Source organism: Dromaius novaehollandiae, chromosome 3 (assembly GCF_036370855.1).
Source record: "Dromaius novaehollandiae isolate bDroNov1 chromosome 3, bDroNov1.hap1, whole genome shotgun sequence".
NCBI lineage: Eukaryota > Metazoa > Chordata > Aves > Casuariiformes > Dromaiidae > Dromaius > Dromaius novaehollandiae.
Window position 1 is genome coordinate 79,057,361 of NC_088100.1, and position 19,316 is coordinate 79,076,676.

The 19,316-nt window shown below is 42.8% G+C and overlaps 1 protein-coding gene and 2 long non-coding RNA genes across 7 annotated transcripts in view; 2 read left to right on the top strand and 1 right to left on the bottom strand.

The window, feature by feature from the left end:
- Window positions 1-14,347, bottom strand: part of LOC112988994 (uncharacterized) — a 28,398-nt gene extending 14,051 nt beyond the window's left edge. The window contains exons 1-3 of one of the 2 annotated variants that reach the window (XR_010388451.1): window positions 13,968-14,347; window positions 7,095-7,220; window positions 3,533-3,658 (exon numbers count right to left, since the gene is read on the bottom strand). This is a non-coding gene — a long non-coding RNA (uncharacterized LOC112988994). The remainder of the gene's footprint in view (window positions 1-3,532; window positions 3,659-7,094; window positions 7,221-13,967) is intronic. The other variant, XR_003260683.2, reaches the window with a different exon arrangement.
- LOC112988995 (uncharacterized) lies at window positions 3,269-10,232 on the top strand. Its single transcript, XR_003260684.2, has 3 exons — window positions 3,269-3,422; window positions 4,263-4,577; window positions 5,484-10,232. It is a non-coding gene; the product is annotated as an uncharacterized LOC112988995 (long non-coding RNA).
- Window positions 14,348-14,417: 70 nt separating the features above from the next.
- LYST (lysosomal trafficking regulator) overlaps window positions 14,418-19,316 on the top strand; it is a 90,827-nt gene continuing 85,928 nt past the window's right edge. For all 4 annotated transcript variants that reach the window (XM_064509233.1, XM_064509234.1, XM_064509232.1 and 1 more), the window contains exon 1: window positions 14,418-14,569. The gene's annotated coding sequence lies outside the window, so the exon portion shown is untranslated. The remainder of the gene's footprint in view (window positions 14,570-19,316) is intronic.

Genomic DNA, 19,316 nt, shown 5'->3' on the forward strand with positions numbered 1-19,316 from the left:
TGATCATTATATTAACCCATGCAGCTACTTACTAAGTGCTAATCAATAGAGGCAGATTTAGCAACTCATGTAAGTCATTTCCAGTAACAGAAGTAGGCAGAGGGCTCAGAGACGGCATAGCAACAAAACTGTTCTGCCTGAAGGAAGCCATTTCCATCGGTCAGACTTCATTGCTGTCAGCTGTGACACACATAGGCCACGCAGCTTTTGGTGCTGCATGCATGCAGAACTTAGGCTTCTCTGTTCCCAAATTATGCATCCCTGAAATCTGGTCTGAACAGAAGTGTCTGCTTAAAAGGGTAATCATGTTAAGATTTAGCTCCACTCTGGGCTTGAGACAGAAATGACAAACTGACTTTATACAATGTGCAGGCAGACTTGAAAGTCTGAAGCTCTCACCCTCACTGGAAGAGCATTTCCAAACTGCAGGGTACTGCAGACTGTCCTGGTGGTGTTGCACATCCCTTGCTGAGCCTTCACCAGGTGGTTGTGCTCGCCTCCCAGCCTTGGACACATCCTCAGAGTGGGCAGGAGCTAAACTCTCTGCTGCCTTAGGACCTCTGCACTCCTGCTTGGCTCGTGGCTCCTCTGCCTGCAGCGATCCCTGGAGAGAGGAGATCTCCATCCCCACCCCAGTACAACCCCAGGACTTCCCACTAGCCCAGGCACACACAGCACCAGACTGCTAACTCTTAGGACACACTGTTCGCCATTCCACTGGCAAATGATAGCTCAAGAACACAGGAAAAATAGTCTGGGTATAAGCTTCCGACAAATCTCTGGACAGTTTAGAGAGGCATGCACAGCTCAAGGTTACGCTCACAGGCCCTGCATCCTCACAAATCTGGGTGGTCTTTGGCTCAAATCAGTCCTTTAGTGAGCCCAAGCATTTTCCTTTCCCTCTTCTGTGCTGTGCATGGTTTCTTCTTCTCCTTAACGTGAAGCTTGCTTTAACATTTGTTCACTTTCTGCTGCTGCTTGTCCTTTTTTCTTCCTCTCCCTAAAGTGTCTAGTGTTAGATCCCTTCCACTGAGCTCATCAGACCTTTTTCTCATTCAGCAATAAAATTCTTCCCTCAGTTGCTATTATTTAGTTGCTGGCACACCTGGGCACCACGCAGATGGATTTCTCTCTGCTGGAGCCAGTTCTTTGTCCCAGGGACAGTCAGTGTGAACAGAGGAGCATCAAGGTTGAACAATCCTCCTCTGTTAGCCTGGTATCATACGCCTTCAGACACCTTTCTTTTAATCAACATAGAGACAAAAAGACAATGGGCAAGGCATTGGAAGCCAATATTCAAAATGGATTTGCTGTATGACAAATACAGACACCAGCCCTTTCTATCAAACAGAACTGATAAACCATGGCTAAACACAAACTCCCACAAATCTCAGGCAGATCGCTTCTTCTGAAAGCAGACATGCTGACCCCTCTTCTGTGCCTTCACACTGCTCGACATCCCACAGCAAGTTGGGTGCTTAACGTTTACACAGGTGAATGCAGCTGGCCATGGTCAGGCTGTGGAGAGCCTCTCTAGGATGTAACGCTTGCGCCTGCCAGGTGCCGGTTCCCCCCCATGCCCCAGGTGTGCTCATTCTATCTATAGCCTCTCCCTGTGATTATGGCTTTTCTCTGCTGTTTTAGTAAAACTAAACCTCCTACTGCTTTGATCTCTCAAGGTGACTTTGTAGTTTTGGAGTATGCCAAAACAAAAGAGAAGCCAAAGTTTCTAAGAGCTGGCCACTGTCTCTCTGTCGTGACCGTAGGGACTCTCAAGGGCACGCAGGCAGCACTGCAGTCAAAGAAAGTGGCACATGTGCACACATACCAGGTTTATGTAAACCTGAAGTCAACAAGACTATAGTTTGGAAACTATATTTGTATTTCATACATGCCTGCAATGGTGAGTCTGTGTGTTTTTCTGTGCACAGCACCTACTATGAAGGGGGAACTTTCTATGGTTAAAGCCTGGAGATGTTTATAAAGATGTGAACAATTAATTGTCACCCAGTTGGAAGGTGTGCACTTTTGCAGCACTGTTGCAGCTCACAAAAAAGGTGAATTCTGTGGGTGCTCTCGAAGTGTGAACTCTTTGTTCATTATGACTAGGTGAAATAGGTACCTTTTTATCATGCTGTCAGGCCTGATTTTGAAATGGTAGAGGCATGTACTTAAGCTGTCAATTTGCAGTGTATATTCACCTACAACACATAAACAGGCATGGGTGAAAACTGAGCACACGAGTGAAGGGTGGGTTGCATGTAACCTAACTTCTTGTTTAAGGCAGTTGCCAGGGCTCCTTCTATAGTCAATGGGTGGGTGGACATCTTCATCCTACTTAGCCTGCATAGCTCTTTGAAGGTAGAATGACTTGCCTTCTGGAGGTTCCTATCTCTCACCATTGACTATAGAAGAATTTTGGTTTAGACTGGATGTCTAATTTAGAGAGGGATAAAGCTCAAAAAGATGAACCCCATGCCTAGGGATTATGTAGAAGTCCAATTTCCAAGCAAAACTCTTTAGAGTCAGCAAAAGTTTCTAAATGCCTGAGCAAATGCACAAACAAATTTGCAGTCACTTTATGAAATGAAGATACTACAGCACCCATGCAGGAGTTATTTTAGACTTCTGTGTCAAACGAAAAATTCTGCTATAGTATTTCATAGCCTCCCATGCCAGGTTTTGTCTCCTTGGAGTTTAGAAATAAGTTTCTGTTGGTATAAGAATAGGAAATATTTTTATGCCTGGAGAATTTCCAATAGCTTTCCAAAACTGAGAAGTCAAATTAAATAGTTATTACTTGTTTTCAGCAACATTGCTCTGATGATCTCTTGCACAAATGGGTTCTTCTTCCTTTATAAAAAATGCTAGTTGCACAGAGATTGCCTGAGTTCCCCCTCAGACAAATAAAAATTCGCAGTAACTCCTCTGAAGTTCAAGCAATATATGCCTGGGGACTATAAATCCAGAATCAAGCACAATACAGCTGCACTTAGCCAGCTCTTGTGTTGTTCAAAGAGTGTATGGTGAGGTTTGCCTTCACTGCAAGGCTTAAGTGGCTGAAATGCAAACTGAAGCCAAAATGGATGGTGCTGCCCTTCATCTTGCAGAAGCAGGTCCCCCTCCTCCCTTGTGTTGGCACAGTGCTTGTGACTATGCAGTCAAACAAGTCAGCAAGCTGATCTGGTTGAAAACTTGCCCTAGAAAAATAGCAGATTGTTTTTCAGCTGGGTTAGTGGGCTGATCCAGCTGATTGCAAGTTTAGACAAGCACTAGCACCTCCTTTCCAGCACTTGGGCTTAGTGAAGCTGCACAGTGAGATGTAGATGTGACCACGCAGAAAGTGAAAAAGGAACTTGCCCCAGCAAATGTTTCAGGCAAATCTGAAGACTGTGTTGTACTGACAAAAGAACCCATAAAAGGTAATTCAATATATTAAAACTAATGGGTAAATTGGCATGGTGATATGTGGCAGGGGAGCTAAAGGAAGCACTCTGGAACATTAATTCTTCATGAGAAATACAAATATTACATTGACAGTTCAGTGCTCAGGAAGGTGCATCTGGTGTTAGTGACTGGTAGTGACTTCTTAGTTCCTTCCATCACGGTGCAAAGTCAGATCACTGTCTTCAAGACTTCATGGCTTCTTCCCCTTTAGCTGAAAATAGCACACCAGCATTAGCCATGAGAGAGTTGGTGCCTATGCAGTTGTGATCATTCACATTTAAAATGATTTTGTATTTTAGAACAAATAATTTCTTTATTATGACTAGTATGAGGGGGTCCTGGCCTTGCTGGTCTTGTAGATGTCATGGAAATGGAAATTCAGCTTCTAAACTAAAACTTCTAAAATTGCCTTCTCAAAGATGTATGAGCAGATTTTGAATTGCATGGTTTGATCACTTTTTTCTTTTTTAATGTGAACAGAGAAAGTGGAGCCCAGAAGCTTTTTTTTAAATTCAGCTCATGTTTGCTCATTGAAAGTTTTTTGGCAAACCGAGACAGAGTTTCGAGTTCTTCAAACAGTCTTCTCAGCTCATGAATTTTGCCTTAAGGCTTAACAGTTCCATTTCTATATGCCTATGTACAATACTCAGGCAAACACAATAGATGGCATAGTGAAAAGCTTTTAGCCTCTTGCACCACTTAGCACAATCTTTTCAGCTGCCTGCATTGTTTACATATCCTCTTGCACCACTGGTAGTAAGAGCCTGCACGAGTTTCTTTTCATCTTTCTTCCTTTCCTTATTTTTTTCCCCCAGCAATACTGCAGACACATAGCACAACCTACTAAAAGAAAAGCAAAACAGAGCAACCTCCGAATTCCAAGTCTCTGCAGGAAAGACTGCTTGTGTGAAGCTGAAAAGGAGCCAGCATATACAGCAAAGAAGCTGTGATTTCATCTCACAGCAGAATAGAAACTCCAAGGCTTCACTGCAGCAATTAGTGCAGATGCAGCATCACTCTGACTGGGTCCGTATCAAATGCTGGCAGAGGAGTCCCCGGAAGGAGGGTGCCAATGTCATTCTGTGTCACTGCCCACTTGCTTTTTAGTTCCAGTTCTCTGTGGATATCAGGTATGCTCTACAGGTTTTTTAACAGCTTTTATTCCTTAGAACGATGCTTAATTTTCAGGGGAAGAGTAGGCTGCATGGAAATGGGGAAGACTGGTGACAGAAAGAGACTTTCACCAAGGAGGGTCATTCCCCTTGCTGTGGAGTGATGGCACTCGGTTTCTCGTGGACGGAGGAAGGACGTGCAGGAAGATTAGCCTGAGAGGAGGTGTCTGGGGCATTTGCTAGGGATGCAGGTTGGTGGGAGGTTTGTGGAGAGCTCTGCAGCCTGGCGATGGGGGTGCTGAGAGGCTCCACAGCTGGCATTTGGACATAAGTGCTCAGGGGTGAGTAGCATTTGTTACGTGGGTTATAGTGCTTGTCTGGTGAGTCAGATCTGAGGAGTGATAGTTGTGTTTTGATATTTATGTGTCACTTAGCAGGAGGTTTAGCATTCAGGGGAACGCTGGTGGCTTGAAGGTGATGGAGAAGGCTTAGGAAGGTATGTGCCAGATTGGGGAAACACTGAAGATTATAGTAAACTCATTTACACGAGTGTGACTCCAGAGAGACTCTGCTGAAAGCAGTAGAGTCATGCTGACAAAGCTGTGAACAGGATTTGGCCTTCTAATCAGAAACTGAGAATATTTGGCAGAGGGCCTGAAGGCGTGCTGGGAGCCAGTCTCTGAATGTGTAAATGCATGTGTTTCTAAAAAACCTGTGCTGGTTACTGGATGTATGTCTGAAGCACTCTGAGAAAGAATCACCTTTCATATGAAGCAAAGAAACAGTTGCATTTCAGCCAGCCAGGCGACTGAATTATTTAATGCAACTAAGTAACTATAGAGCTCTACAGAATGGGTTATGTAAAACTGCAAAACTGGCTCCCTTCCTTGCCTTGAAACAACATTTTTTTTCTTTTTCTGAAAGCCACATTACAGCCTCAGATCAGTGACTTGAAGCAATGCTCAAGACATTTGGAAAAAGAGCAGAAAACATAAGAAGACAAGTGTTGAAGGGAACTTACATAATGCTATCAGACTGGTGCAGACTGAAGCACAGGCTGCTGCTATTTGTGGGGAAATGAGAGAATCTGAAATACACTTATAGCGTGCTTTGTGCCTGATTGTGTCTTCAGAGCTAGTGCCTGTCCAAGAATGCTGATTTGGAGAAAGTACCTCCTAAAGGAAGCTAGAAAAGCACAAAGACTGCGTGGTACCGTGCCTACTTCCCAGGCTGCATTTGTTCCAAGGCAGTCAATGCAAACCACATATGTAATGCACGCTGGCTCTCTCTTGCACCCCTTAGCTTTCTCTGTATTACCGCTCTTCTTGTCTAATCCATCCCCTATGCTAGAGCTGAGGCTGGTATAAGTACCAGTAAGGAACCAAATGCCTCTAAATATCTTTACTCTGGGACTGCTGGGCTGAGGGGAAGCAGTTTGCCCCTGTTAGAACGGCCTTAGGAAAACACTCACATTTACCTTGCAGCTCTTGTGAACACTGTGGCAGGCAGGGAACCGTCACTGAACCTTGCTGTGCTGGTAATCCAGCTCCTAATCTCCCCCAACACCATGTCTGTGTGTCCTTCATGGGAAGGACGCAGAGCTGCAAGACCCCCACGCTGGAGGCATATTTCCGAGGAGCTCTCTAATTGCATTATGTCTACTTGTGCTGGCAGATAAAGAGCACCCTGAATGCTTCTTCCAGGAGAAAGTTGCACCTACCTGCTCTCATTTTTTCACCAACTGACAATGGCTGTAACTGCTGCTTCCCTGTAGCACTTTGCAGTGATATCTCAGTGGAGAGAACAGCTCCCAGTGTTGGCTGAACCACATGAAGAGCAATTAGCAGTATTTCTGTGAAATGTTTGTAAACACTGAGCATCTGTCTACCTTTGCTGAATTACCTTTCCTTTTCCAGCAAAGGTAATTCACTAAGAAATTCATGGGCCTCTTATTTACAATTCGTCATTTCACACTGCGGATCAGAAAGTTTTGATTACTCCACTGGGGACTGGAAACAAAACAATTAGGCTGTGACTCAGAAATCACAGGGAGAAATACGGTCAGAGTCCTGTGCAACAGTAGAAAGGTTTTAAACAGATTGTTTTGTTTATAATTATGTACTGTTAATATATCTGTAAAAATCACAGTCAGTTTGCCAGAAAATTATTACATTTATCTGCTAATTTATTCATAATGCTGTGATTAACAACTTTCTATTGTTTATCTGGCTTATCTATTTTCCTAAAAAAACCTCACCAAAATTAATCAATATAGAGCAGCAGCACTTTTTGTCGAAGACAACGTTTTGCAGTTGAATCTCTCTAATGCTACTATTGACTATACTGAACGGAAATTTAGAAAAGCCCTGCTTTACAAAAGGTATATAGATTCCTGCAACAAAAGCTTTATGTTTTTGTTTTGAGGTCTGACCTGAAGTAACCACAGAGTTCTAGAAATACTGGACAAATTGCTAGAAATGATAATATGTAATGTAATCAGTAGGCTCAAGATATAATGAAGAAAAATCAGCATACCTTTTGTGGAAAAAATAATGTCTCACAGATCTTGTGGAGTTTTTTGGGGAGAAGAAAGGGGTCACTAGTCAAGTTTCACAGGGATCTGTATCGAGGCTTGTGTTGTTTGATATATTCATAAGGTATCTGGTAAAGGAAGAGGAGTTTGAGGTGAGAGAATTTGCTGATGATAAGTTATTCTGGGTTGTACAGATGAAAATCAACTGTAAAGAGGATTTTAAGATACGAGTTATTGGGTTAAAAATGGCAGAAAACTTTTGATGAAGTACTGAATTACCTCCTACTACTCATGAAAAAGAGATCCAAGTTATGATACACAGTTTTATAAAGTTATCAGCCCAGTGCTCAGTGGTGGGGGAAGACAGCAAATAGAACACTAGGAATTTTTAGGGGAAGAACAGAGAAGAAACCGTAATCATACAACACAGGAAATTCCTGGTGAACTCACATCCTAAATACTGTCTGCAGCTCCAGTTCTCTCCTGCCAAAAAAGAATAAGAAAAGGTACAAAGAAGGGCAAGAAAGCTGATAAACAGTTGGAGTAACTTTCATACAAAGAATAACTAAATAGTCTAGGACTTTCCAGACTGGAACAGGAAGAGTAGAGGAGAGATTTGACAATGGATCATAAAATCATGAGCATCATAGAGAAAGGCACTAGAGAATAATTATTTACTGTTTCACAAAGCATAAGAGCTAGAGGAAACCAAGAGAAATTGGCAGGTAACAGGTCCAAAACAAATAAAAAAGGTGCTTTTTATGCACAGATGAGTAATTGGATTTTGGAATGCTGTATAACCTTGTGAATGCCAAGGGTTTAATGGGCTCAAACACCTACTGGACACATTAATGGAAGAAAAATTAATCAAAGTCTATCAACGACAAAAATACCGCATCTGTCCCAGAAAGTTATGGAACCACAGATTGCGGTGAGCTGAAACACGTACTAAATGTCGCTATACACTTGTGCTCTTCATGCAGTTTTGTCTAGGTGACCACCACTGTCCTCAGCTGGAGACATGCTGCTGGGCTGAGTGGCTCTTTGCTGTGACCCAGCCTGGCCATTTTTAAGACATAATTAGAATTCAGCAACCATGAATGTATTTGCACTGAAACAAAAATGAAAGGTGTCCACCTTTCCAAAGAAAAAGCAGTGATGGAAAGTTAGCTAACTGTCATAAGAATAATGAGCAGTATCAGACTGTTTTGGTATTGTATCCAGATAAAATGAGTAAAGTTTTTTTCCTGCAAAAGAGAAAAGGAGAGAGATGCCAGGAGTGGAAAGAACTGGATAAAAGGAAGCAACACAAAAGCTTCACTAAGCTTTATCCAGATAAATACCCCCTATCTACAGTCCATGGTATTTGGACCTGTAGTTTCCGATCTACCACTCTGATAATCAGCTCATTTAAAAGATAGATTGTTATCCTGACAAATACTTGGGGATAACCTTTATTATGATACAAATGGATCAGTAAGTTATGGCAAAACAGGCATATTGTAGCCAGCCCATATTCAGGGGGCTCCTCATGTCTTTGTGAATTACCTAATTTTGATTTTGCTCTCCCATTATAAAATACCCACTCATCGTAAACTTTTCACTCCAATTTTCATGCGAGTATTTTAGGAAGCACAGGGTAGAATTCAGAAATGGTTCATATGTGGTGTAAATAAGAATCTACTAGGACTTGTCCTATGAAACAGTACTAATAAGAAATAATAAAAGAAAAGACTTCCTTCTCTGAGTTAGCTAACTTCCTAGTATCTACATGGATAGGTAAAGTTACCGTAAATTGCAGATTAGCTTTTCACAGTGGGTTAGGGCTTGAAGTAAGGTTCTAGTGAAGCTAAAGAAGTTTGTATTTCCACCCGAGTTAGTAGTCCCAGCTACAAAGACAAACCTAATAAGGACATGTGAAAACTACAGTCTGACATGCCTTTATTGAGATTCCACCTCAGTTTAACTGACTCAAGTCAAGAGCACATTTTTTGCCGATTTATTTGCTGTAGAACAAGGGCTAGGCCTTAGACCTCATTACAGATACATGACAGTCTGTAATTGTAGGAGATTATGATATGATATAATTCATACATTCAAGAACTGTAAGAAGGTGCAAACTGAAGCTCATAGTGCTGTATAAATGTATTTATACTGTTACACTCTGCATTTCTCATTAGACTTCTCTGACTCTCTGGAGTGCGAGTTAGTCACTTCAGTCATTTCTATAGAAATTGATTTCGAGCAAGTTTTGTTACACCATGCAAGCTCACTGCCCTAAATTCTGGTTTAGTCTACACTGCAAAACTAGTGATTTACGTGAACTTTAAACTGGATGAATTACGTCTAAATGGGAAAGCAAATGTTGGTCTAACAAGACCTACTGATTCAAAACTGATAATTCTTTTAAGTCATTTTGAATTCTTTCATATAGATAAGACCTTGGACAAATTTAGGAATCATATACTGTATATACAGCCAGGTTAGCTAGCTAGCTCCCTGCTCTTCTATTCTGGAGACTGGACATAGAACCATTAATAAACATATCCTTATGTTAACCGCGTGCTGATCAGGAACTGCTGAAATGTAAAAGCAAGCATCTCTGGGAACCAAGCCCTGCTACAGTAGGCAAGCCTAAACAAGGATTACAAAGGCTGCTCAGGATTAAACTCTATTTTGAACTTTATTTAATTTTACTGTTGCACTCTGCCCATTGAATAGTATTTCCTTTTTCTCCTCTTTGGTCTTTCTGTACCACTATAGTCAATTACTGAAACATGAAGATCTCAGATATCAAATGTTGCCAGTCTGGATTTGTGCGTCTTTGAATTTGTTCAACAACTCTCTCCTCCAGCATCAATCTGTAAGTGCGTCTACTCACAGACTGTTTCTCCTCATGATATATACAGTGTACATTATCCACATCTAAACTAGCATGTTATTTTAATGGATCCCTCAGACCATTCATTGATTCCTCAAGTGCAAAACTATTTTGATATTTTACTCACTCTTTCTGATTTTTTACAGTAATGTGGGGAAAATGGAGTATGTGGTTCTTTAGGAAAACAAACTCTTCTTCATTCTCTTTTGAAAGATTGCTAATGTGAGCTGATTAAAGATGTCCTTTCCAAAAACCTCTACGATTTAAAATGGTGGATTCAAGACTGCTAACATGTTATATGTATTACTCCACAGTTTTTATTGTTGAGTTTATTCTATTATTAAACCATAGGTAAAATTTCCTGGATAGATAAATACACATTGGAAAGAGGGAGAATGAGACTAGAAACAGCCCACAAAATCTGCACTTTATTTTATCTTTGTAATGTTTTCAGCTGAAACTTTGATGATGAGAGTAGATAGATGGTGGTTTAAGAAAAATGCATAGTGGGTACAGAAGCAGCTCTGGGATTGGACAGTGGTCCATTAACTCTTAAAGTTTTGGAAGCACTGATCTAAATCCACTGTCTGTGAATGTTAACACCATAATGTTTTTCAGACACTAAAGAATTTGAGTACTGATGCTTTCTTTGCCGGACTTAGTGCTACGGGCTTGTTTTATTGTCCAAAAGAACACTAGGGAAATACCATTCATATTCTTGTTTTTTGCTCATTTTGCATGCCATTACCTCCTATATGTATGTAAAGGGGAGAGAGTTACGAGTGCAAAGCTGCAGTTCAGGAGGAATCCTACTGAAAAACTTTATTGATTTCAAGTCAGATTCAGATATTATTTGTAGAATAGAGGGTGTAATAAGTGAATTAACATTGATACAATGAACCAGACATGATTTAAAGTTATTCTGGCAAGAACTGGGGTCATGCTACTCACTTTAGTGGAGCTGCTGGAATTTTATATTGACATACATGAATTCAGAATCAATTCCCTCATGCATAATATCTTATGGTAAAACTCAGATTTAAAAACTGAACAGCAGGTATGCTGTCATATCTGTAGAGGAGGCTTAATTAGTATAATTAAAGAAAATCCACATGATCTGAAAAATAGGTTGCACTTTCAAGCATCAAGAACAAACATTACAGTTCTGATAAAATCTTTAATTACATTTACATACCTTTCTCAAACATGTTTTTTTTAGCCCAGAGAGTTTATAATTTTTTTAGCAGGCACAGGATAACTGTTTCAGTGCATTTCAGTTTAGGCTATGACCCTCTTCCCTTCCAGAGACTGTAGTAGATGCCTTGCCTTGCAAAGAAATCACTCAGAATTTTGCATGTCATGGCCAATTCTCATCTGAAAACTCTTAATTTCAGTAAAATTTAAGGCAGCAGTCTGAAATGCTTCTGATCTTTGCACTTGCAAAGCTAATATTCCAAAGGTGAATTGATGTATTGTTGTACACCTGCCATCAGCTCCACTTTCACTGCTGCTGTTCAAATGCTGTCATACAACAACACAATGAAATGTATAGGTGGCTTAGTTTCATCAGTCTCCCTGAGGAAACCATAGACAACATATCTCTCTGTCAAGCGTTATGTTGACTCTACACTACATCTGGTCCTGGGGAAAGCACTGACCAGGAGCAGTGGTACTAGCAAAAGCCTTGGAGTTATTCACAGGCAGGAGTTTCATGGAAGAGAACAGCAGAAACCTCTGTCTTCCTACTGCTGCCAGTAGGAAGGGTGGAGGGATGCCTATATATAGTCATCCTTCAGCAGCTGGAAGACCTGAAAGAAAGATAAAATAGCGCTCTCTCTTCTTTCTGGTAAACAGGAAACTCTGGTTCAGAGGTAAAACAGTCTTCTCTTTCTTCCACACTGCAGGAAGTGGAGAGGCTTCAGATGAACTTTAGAGAGTTTCCTTCAGAGCAAGGATTCTCCAAGCCAAAGAGCGGGGTGGGGATCTTGGCTCACTTTCCTCTTCAGAAGCTACTGTGAGAGTTAGAATAGCCAAGACTGAATCCCATCAAATTCTCTAGGATTTGAGAATAAACGGGCTTAAAGGTAGGATTTAATCTGGCTGAATTAGCAACTAACTTGCATGTAAATTCTAGGCATTGAGTGGGCCAGTTTTCCTGAAGACCCTAAGTTCTCTGTGTGGGCACTGAAGAGAGTTAAGTGCCCTGGAAGGCCTGTGACCAGAGATCTGTTTCCCCGAAAAGCTGGCACCTGGGCTGGGGCGATGGGTGCCACCAGGGGCCCCCAGGCACGCAGCTCTGCGGCTGCTCTCTGTAGCTTTGCTCCTGCAGCAAGGTGGCACATTTGGCCGCTTGCCTTATTACTTCCAGCCTTTAGTGAAATAGTAGTGTCGCTTTATAGAACCTTTTTTCAGGGATTTAAGACATTTTCAAATGTAGAAGTGTTATCTAGGTGCCTAACTTCCAGAGGAAGTTCTTATGGTCTGCACTGCTGGAACCTGCTCTCTTGGCTCAGACCAGAGGTCCATTTAGCCCAATACCCTTTTGATAGGGAGAGACTTTCTAATCCTAAGGTGAGGACTAGTAGGACCAGTAGCCATAATCAGACACTGAGGGAAAAATAAGAAACATGACTATAAACAGATGCCTAGGGAAAGAGTTCAAGAGGCAGTGCATACACACGCAAAGCCAAACAGATTAAAGTTTATATTTCTAAAATACTTAACTACAGTTACCTCAGTAACTACTGTATACAACCCAAGTCTATATCTACACTTACTTTGGGACCCTGATGCCTGAAGCACTCCCAAGCTCTGACTCTGTGCATCCATATAATCCTTGTAGGCTTAAGTTCTACAAAACCAGTATGTCGCTGAGGTAGCCAGCAGGCCCTAAAATAATAACATCTGTCTGATGCAATTACAGAGTTGAAGCAAGTCCTCACCAGGGAACCTAGCAGAGATCAGGGAACAGAAGGCCAGTGCACCATGGTGAGGCTTAAGGATGTAAGCAGGATGCACTGATGTAAGGATTCTTGTGCACCCAGTACACTTCTTTCTGATTTCAAGAATCAGGACACAGGAAGGTTATGCCAAACATAGCCACTCTTAGGATAAGAAAATTCATGTATGAGTATATAAAGTATATGCTTGTTAACAGTGCCTGCAATGTATTGCTGCCTCTTTTCAAAAATTAGTAAATGCTCTGGCCTTGCAAGCTGATTTCCTGAAGAAGGTGAAAACAGTGACATGGAGTCAGGGAATATTGTTGATTTATTTACACACGTGAACCAGTTCTGAAATGGAGCTGATCAAGCAGCATTTGGGGCAATCCCTGCTTCCAAGAATCTCAGCCAAATGCCAAAGCCCAACTCTACAGCAGTAAATCTGCTTCAAGAATTTACTCAAAACAAATATCAAGCAGAGTGCAAACTCTCCTACTGCTTGCAAGGCTCTTTTTATCCAGAACCCTTTCTCTCGAAATGAGTAATGCAATACAGTATAACTTGGAAAGCGTACTGCTATAACCTAACAACACCAGATATAACCATGCATGCTAATGCGTATGTCTGTACAGATACAGATATACAGGTGTAGATACAGGTATAGATATAGGATGCATATTTTAGAAGCATTTAAAAGTGTTGGCATTCAAGCCGGGACGCTGTGGTAGAACAACATATTTCTGATATTTACCAATAAAACATTATTTTATGTAATGAAGATAGACAGGAAAGTGCACCTTTTAAGCCTAAAGCCAAATATTCATTAGCTTCTTTCTGCTCTGAAGGCACAAGCCAAAGAAAAAACGGAGCGAAACGAGCAGTGCTCTAGCTGCTATTAAACCAGAGCACAGATGAAAGCTGTGTGATTAAGAAGGGAGCATCTGCCCGAGCTAGCTGGTGCGCTCCAAAGGAGCTGAGAGGCAGGTGACGGCAGCCAGCCCCAGGGGATAAACAAGCTCTCACAGCCACGCCGCAGCGCTAGGGCCGCTCACCGTTAACATAACTTCAGCCTTGCTCAGAGTGAAGGCAGCCACAAGCCCGCAGCAGGCGAACTCGCCCCCGGGAACATCCCGCTCCTGCCTCCCCGCCAGCACCGCCGCTCTGCGGGGCTCCGTACAGCGCAGGCGCCTTCGCGAAAATCCACCTGCGAAAGAAAAACGGATCGGAGCGGCTCCTCCCGCCGCCTCCCCCCGCTCCCCGGAGCGAGCCGCCCACGGGCCTCGGAGCAGCCTCCCGGGCGCCCCGCACGGCACCCGCCGGCGCGGCGCGGCGCAGGGGGCGTGGCGTGGCGCGGGGAGCGGGCAGACGGCAGAGGCTGCGCAGCCATAACGCGACCCCGCTCCGAGGCACCCCCGCCTTCGTCCTGCCGGGCGGCGACGCCCATTGGCTGGCGGCGCCCGCGTGACCTCCGCGCGCTCCTCCCCCCCGCGCGTGACGACGCGCGGTGGCAGGCGGGGCGGGGCGGAGCGGGCGCTGCGTTGCCCGGGCGACGGGTGCGGGCGGGGTCGAGCCCTCCCGCCGCGGGCCGCCGGGCGCTGTCAGCGGGATAAGAGCGGCGCGGGCGGGCGGACGGGCGGGGCGCGGAGCGGAGCTGGTAAGGAGGGGTGGGCGTCGCGGGTTCGGCGCGACGGGCTGTGAGCAGCGCGCGGGGGGTGGGCGGCTGCGCGCTTCTGCTTTCTGTTTCGCCGAAAGGGCGTCTATTGCCCCGGGGAGGAAGCGCGGCCCCGCGGCTCGCCGCCGCCCCGTGCGGCCGGGTAGGATGCGGCGGGAGCGGCCCGGCCTGCCGTGGAATGGCGGCGGCGGCGGCGCCTCTCGGCCGGGCCAGGCGGCGGCGCGGCCTACGGGGGGGGCGACTTTCCCGGTGGGGGGGCGGGAATCGCCCGGTCCGGCTCGTTCATGTGGTGGCCCCGTACTGCCGCTTGGTCTGCGGGCTCTGGCTGTGCTGGGGGCTGGTGCCTAACGCTTCTCCTGCGCGGAGGCGTCGTGGGCGTCTGCTTTCCCTTTTTTGTTTTTATTTTTTCGACATTCCTTGCTGCTGCCGGAGGCACATTGAGGGCTCTCTGTTACGGGCAAGCTGTGTTTTGCTACGTGTTTTGCAAAACCGGAGCACAAAGCCTCTCTGTCAGCAACGAGGTTGTTGAAGATAGGCGGTAGCGATTGAAGGAAAGCAAATGTAGGCTGGCTCGCGGAAACAAGATAACAGCGATGAACGTGAAATACAACAGTCACAGCGCTTCAGCACCTGAACTAGCTTTTTTTTCTTCCCTTAATCTAGGAAAAAGAGTGAACAGAGGAGCAATGAGCGTTCCTCTAGAAATTCCCCCAGCATGGGGAGAGTGAGGGAAGGTACTTTTCTGAAAAGCCTAAGAATTGGACATGAACTGTTACCCCTGAATGACCACAGACCTGTCTTTGGTTACCTTTACAATGAGAGAGAAGGTAGAGAAATGTGAAGAGCAGGAGCATCTTTGGAAGTGAGAACAGAATTATTTGTATAAAAGAAAACAGAGCAATCAAAGAAATTTAAACAGGGGGTCATATAGCTAAATGTGGTGTATTAGGAGTCTGAACAGCATGTAATGGGGTTATAAGTGGGGGCTGGCCAGGGAAGAAATGAAGAAGGACAAGGCACATTTTTAGTTGTAATGCCAAATGAATCAGTAGGACCTGGATATGAGGATCTAGAGAAACTTGGAGTCAAAGGGATATGTGCATTGTAGACTTAAGTTGCAAACAAAATGGTCCTGCTGTCTGTGGGATCATGGGATAACCTGTGGCAGAAAAAGCAGCAAGGAGATCTGTTTTATCCATGTATAGCCTAATCTTGTGCTAGATATCAGCAAAGAGATATCTGGAGCATTTAATTCTCTGAGAAAGAAATTTGTCTGCTCTCGGGGTAGATCTGTCCATGCATGTTGGTTGAATTTGCTTGCAAATGGTACAACTTGGGCAAGGGACAGAATGCCTGTGTTGTGCTTTTATTGTAATGGGGCTGCAGTAGGATAAGGAGTCATGAAAATATTACTTTTTCTTTTAAGTGTAGACTTGCAACCATCACAAATAGTATAAAGAAGAAAGTATCCTCCTAGATACCTTAGAAAATCTGCAGTCTAGTGATGCTGTTGAGTATTTGGAAAAAGAGTGAACAAAGAATGACAATGCTTGGTAGATATTATTGTACATAAGAAATTAGGTCTTTTGTGTGGTGTTCTAACTTTACTCTCCTTTCTTCCTCATCCTTCTTTTGGTGGAGAACCTTGCATGCTTAAAAGCAAATAGCTTTCAATGCTGTACTTTCAGAAAACAATGTTAAAAGCAAATGAGACCTCAGGAAGCTGGTACTTTCTTCTTTTATAAGACTCTATTCAGATTTCTTAAAAGGAGAACCTTCTTTATTGTCACTCTCCTCTGGCTCCCTCCTCCACCATTAGTTTTTACTGTACTCAGAGACAGCTTTCAATTAAAAATGTTGAATTGATTATAAGAAGATTTTCTGTTAGGTTAGATATTTAGGTTAGCTTCAGGTTATGTGTAATTACAGTTCTTAAATGCTTCTTCTTTCCTCCTGTCTCTTAGCCCCTTGTAGGTTTTTCATGCATCTCCATATCACTTTTTTTATTGCAGTTTAAGGCAGTAAGAAAAGAGATTATAAGCACCTTGAACAGTATCATAAGATTTGTTGGAAAGTAAAACACCTGGCATGTAAACATTGGAAAAGCAAAACTATAAATTCTTAACCCTTACTACAAGCATACTGATGCTTGTATATAGTTTTCTGTAGAGTTAAGCTCAAAGAGCAAGTGCTATGAAATACCAAAAGCATTTCAACAAGTATATCACTATGTTTTTTGTCAGCGATTTCATTAAAAGACAACTGTACACTCTTGTAACTTGTGCACAGATCTAGATTTCTTTTGTATTTGGAGAACTTTGCCACTGCCATGGTGGCAAAAGTTGCCATCTTTTCAGACATGTAAAGGAACTCTGAAGCAAAGTTGGTTTTGATTCTTTCTGTGGGTAGAAGGGAAAAGAGAGAAAGGTGAAATGGTTGTATTGTAAGAGGATTTGGTTGCATTAGGAAATGCTTGCCGTTGAGAATGAACTCAGTTGTCCTCTGGAGACAAACTTCTTTGGAGCAAACAACAAATTTCAACACGACCTCACTAAGGTGTGTTATTCCTCTTTGAGTAGACATCAGGCTCCACAGGCGGCGACTTAGAGAAGAATTGTAGTAGCTGTTGCCTGAGATGTCACTCTTTGATATTGTGATGCTTTTCTTATGTTTGGAAAATTGGATTATAATGTTGAAAAAGAATTAAAATATGTAGACTCCTCCCTTACATATATATAACTAGGCATTCTTTGACTATTTTTGCCCTCTTTTCCAGCTGAGAGATGGCAGTGAAAAGAGCAGTTACTTGGGCAGACTTGCTAGATGAAGATTCATAGGCCTCTAGGCAGGACCAAGTAGTTGTGCTGCTGTCATCAGAACTACAAGCTCCTGTGGTACCACTGATCTGGAGACGTGATGAACTTGTTTTTAGATTGGAACAAGATCAGGTAGAAGTGATCTGTTGTCAGTTTTAGTCTGTCACTGTGACTGTGATTAGTCTGGGCCCTTTAAGCTGCTCTAACAGCTTGGTACTGCTGAAGGAGATCTGCCTGCTTCCTTCTCCCCTTTACCTGCAGTGACTCTTGCCTGACACCTTAGCACAGCAATTCAATAACAAAATAATCCAGCTGAAGAAAGGTTTTCTGCAAACTTTTGGAAATGATTCAGATCAAGAAGGAATGGGGTGAGCACCAGTGCTGGTGGAAGGGGAAAGGAAGAGTTGCTGGGAAAGGAACAGAAGTGCCTTCTTGATAGTGGTGAGCCGTTACATGGGTTGAGCATGTTGTTTGACTGTAGCCTCGCTACTTCTCAGGAGGTGGGTGCTTTTGCTTAGACTCAACAGGGTGGCTGCTTGAGCTGTCAAGGTGCCATCTTGAATTATATTTGAGAAGAATTAATAAAGAAGCATGGCATGTAGTATATTCAGCTTTTTCTTTTCCTCGCTTCTGGTTCAGATCTTGCATTTGAGTCTGTCTTTCAGTGACTTGCTTAAATTAGGGCATGGGAATATCTTGCCTCCAAATAAAAAAAAAAACAAAAACAAAAAAACCCACTTTATACAAAAGCAGTACTGGAATGTGTGAAGGGGAAGGGAAAAGAGAAAGGTGCTCTGTGTAATCTTGGAGGAGGCTTTTTTGACTGTAAGCTTTTAGCCATTTGTGGCTTATATTTGCAGCTTGAGTTCTGATTAAAATCCCGTTTTTCCTGGAGGTCAGTTTTGGTACTAACTGTTAGAGTAGAATTGTAGGTCTTGCTAGTGTGATTTTTAGATAAGTGCACTGTTCTCTGTGTGAAGATACATCTTAAATCTGATGCTGAGGGTGGGAGCAAAGCACAACAAAATTTAACAGAGAATTCACTAGTTCCTTTAAATGGCTTTTCTCCTTGTGATTCAGATTTTGTTCTGAGGACTTCCTGTTGAGTCTAGTGTGTTTAGAGACTGACCTGTAAAGTCTGAGTGATCTGGAAAGACTGCTCTGCTTTATTGTATTTTTCCAGACAACAAGGCCCTTGAGGTATTGGTATTCTATATAGTACGATAACCAGTTAAACATTAAAAGTGGCAACTGGAAATTCTTTGAGGAGGAAAGAATTGCTCCTTTCCTTGATACAGATGCCCTGTTATTTTTGGCAGCAAATAAAAAGGGTTCTGGAGGGAAGAAATTGAGCATTTTCCTTCTCAACCAATTGCCACACTCTGTATATGCTTTAATTGATTCATCTGTTAACACCGTAAAAGTCTTGTTTCTCATATCCAGTATTTTTTTTCCTTGAATTAAGACTATCTAGAACTGGTATCATATTTTGGGCATATTTCCAAGTCTGAATAGTTTTACTTCAGTGCATTGTTTGGAATTTCCATGGAATGTATTAAAATGTGCAAGTGATAAATAGCAAAGAAAGAATTGTATTCTCTGTCAAGTTTTAAGGGGGGTTTATGTTAGTACTAGAAGTGAGTTACATGAATCTTGGAAGCCATGCGGTTTCAACATTCAAAAATCCTTGCCGTAGAGGTGTACAGTAGTTGTATCATAAGGAAAGAAAGAAGAAACTTTATTGAGAGCTATCATTCTTTGTCTGAGTTTGCTGACACTTTGATATATTTTTAAGTAAAGCACAGTATTATATAGGTTAATAAAGGCTGAGGTTTGGGTAGCCACTAGACCTCTGAGGCATCTCTGAAGCAAATATTGCAATTGTCTTTTAATCCTTATGTTTACTATGCCAG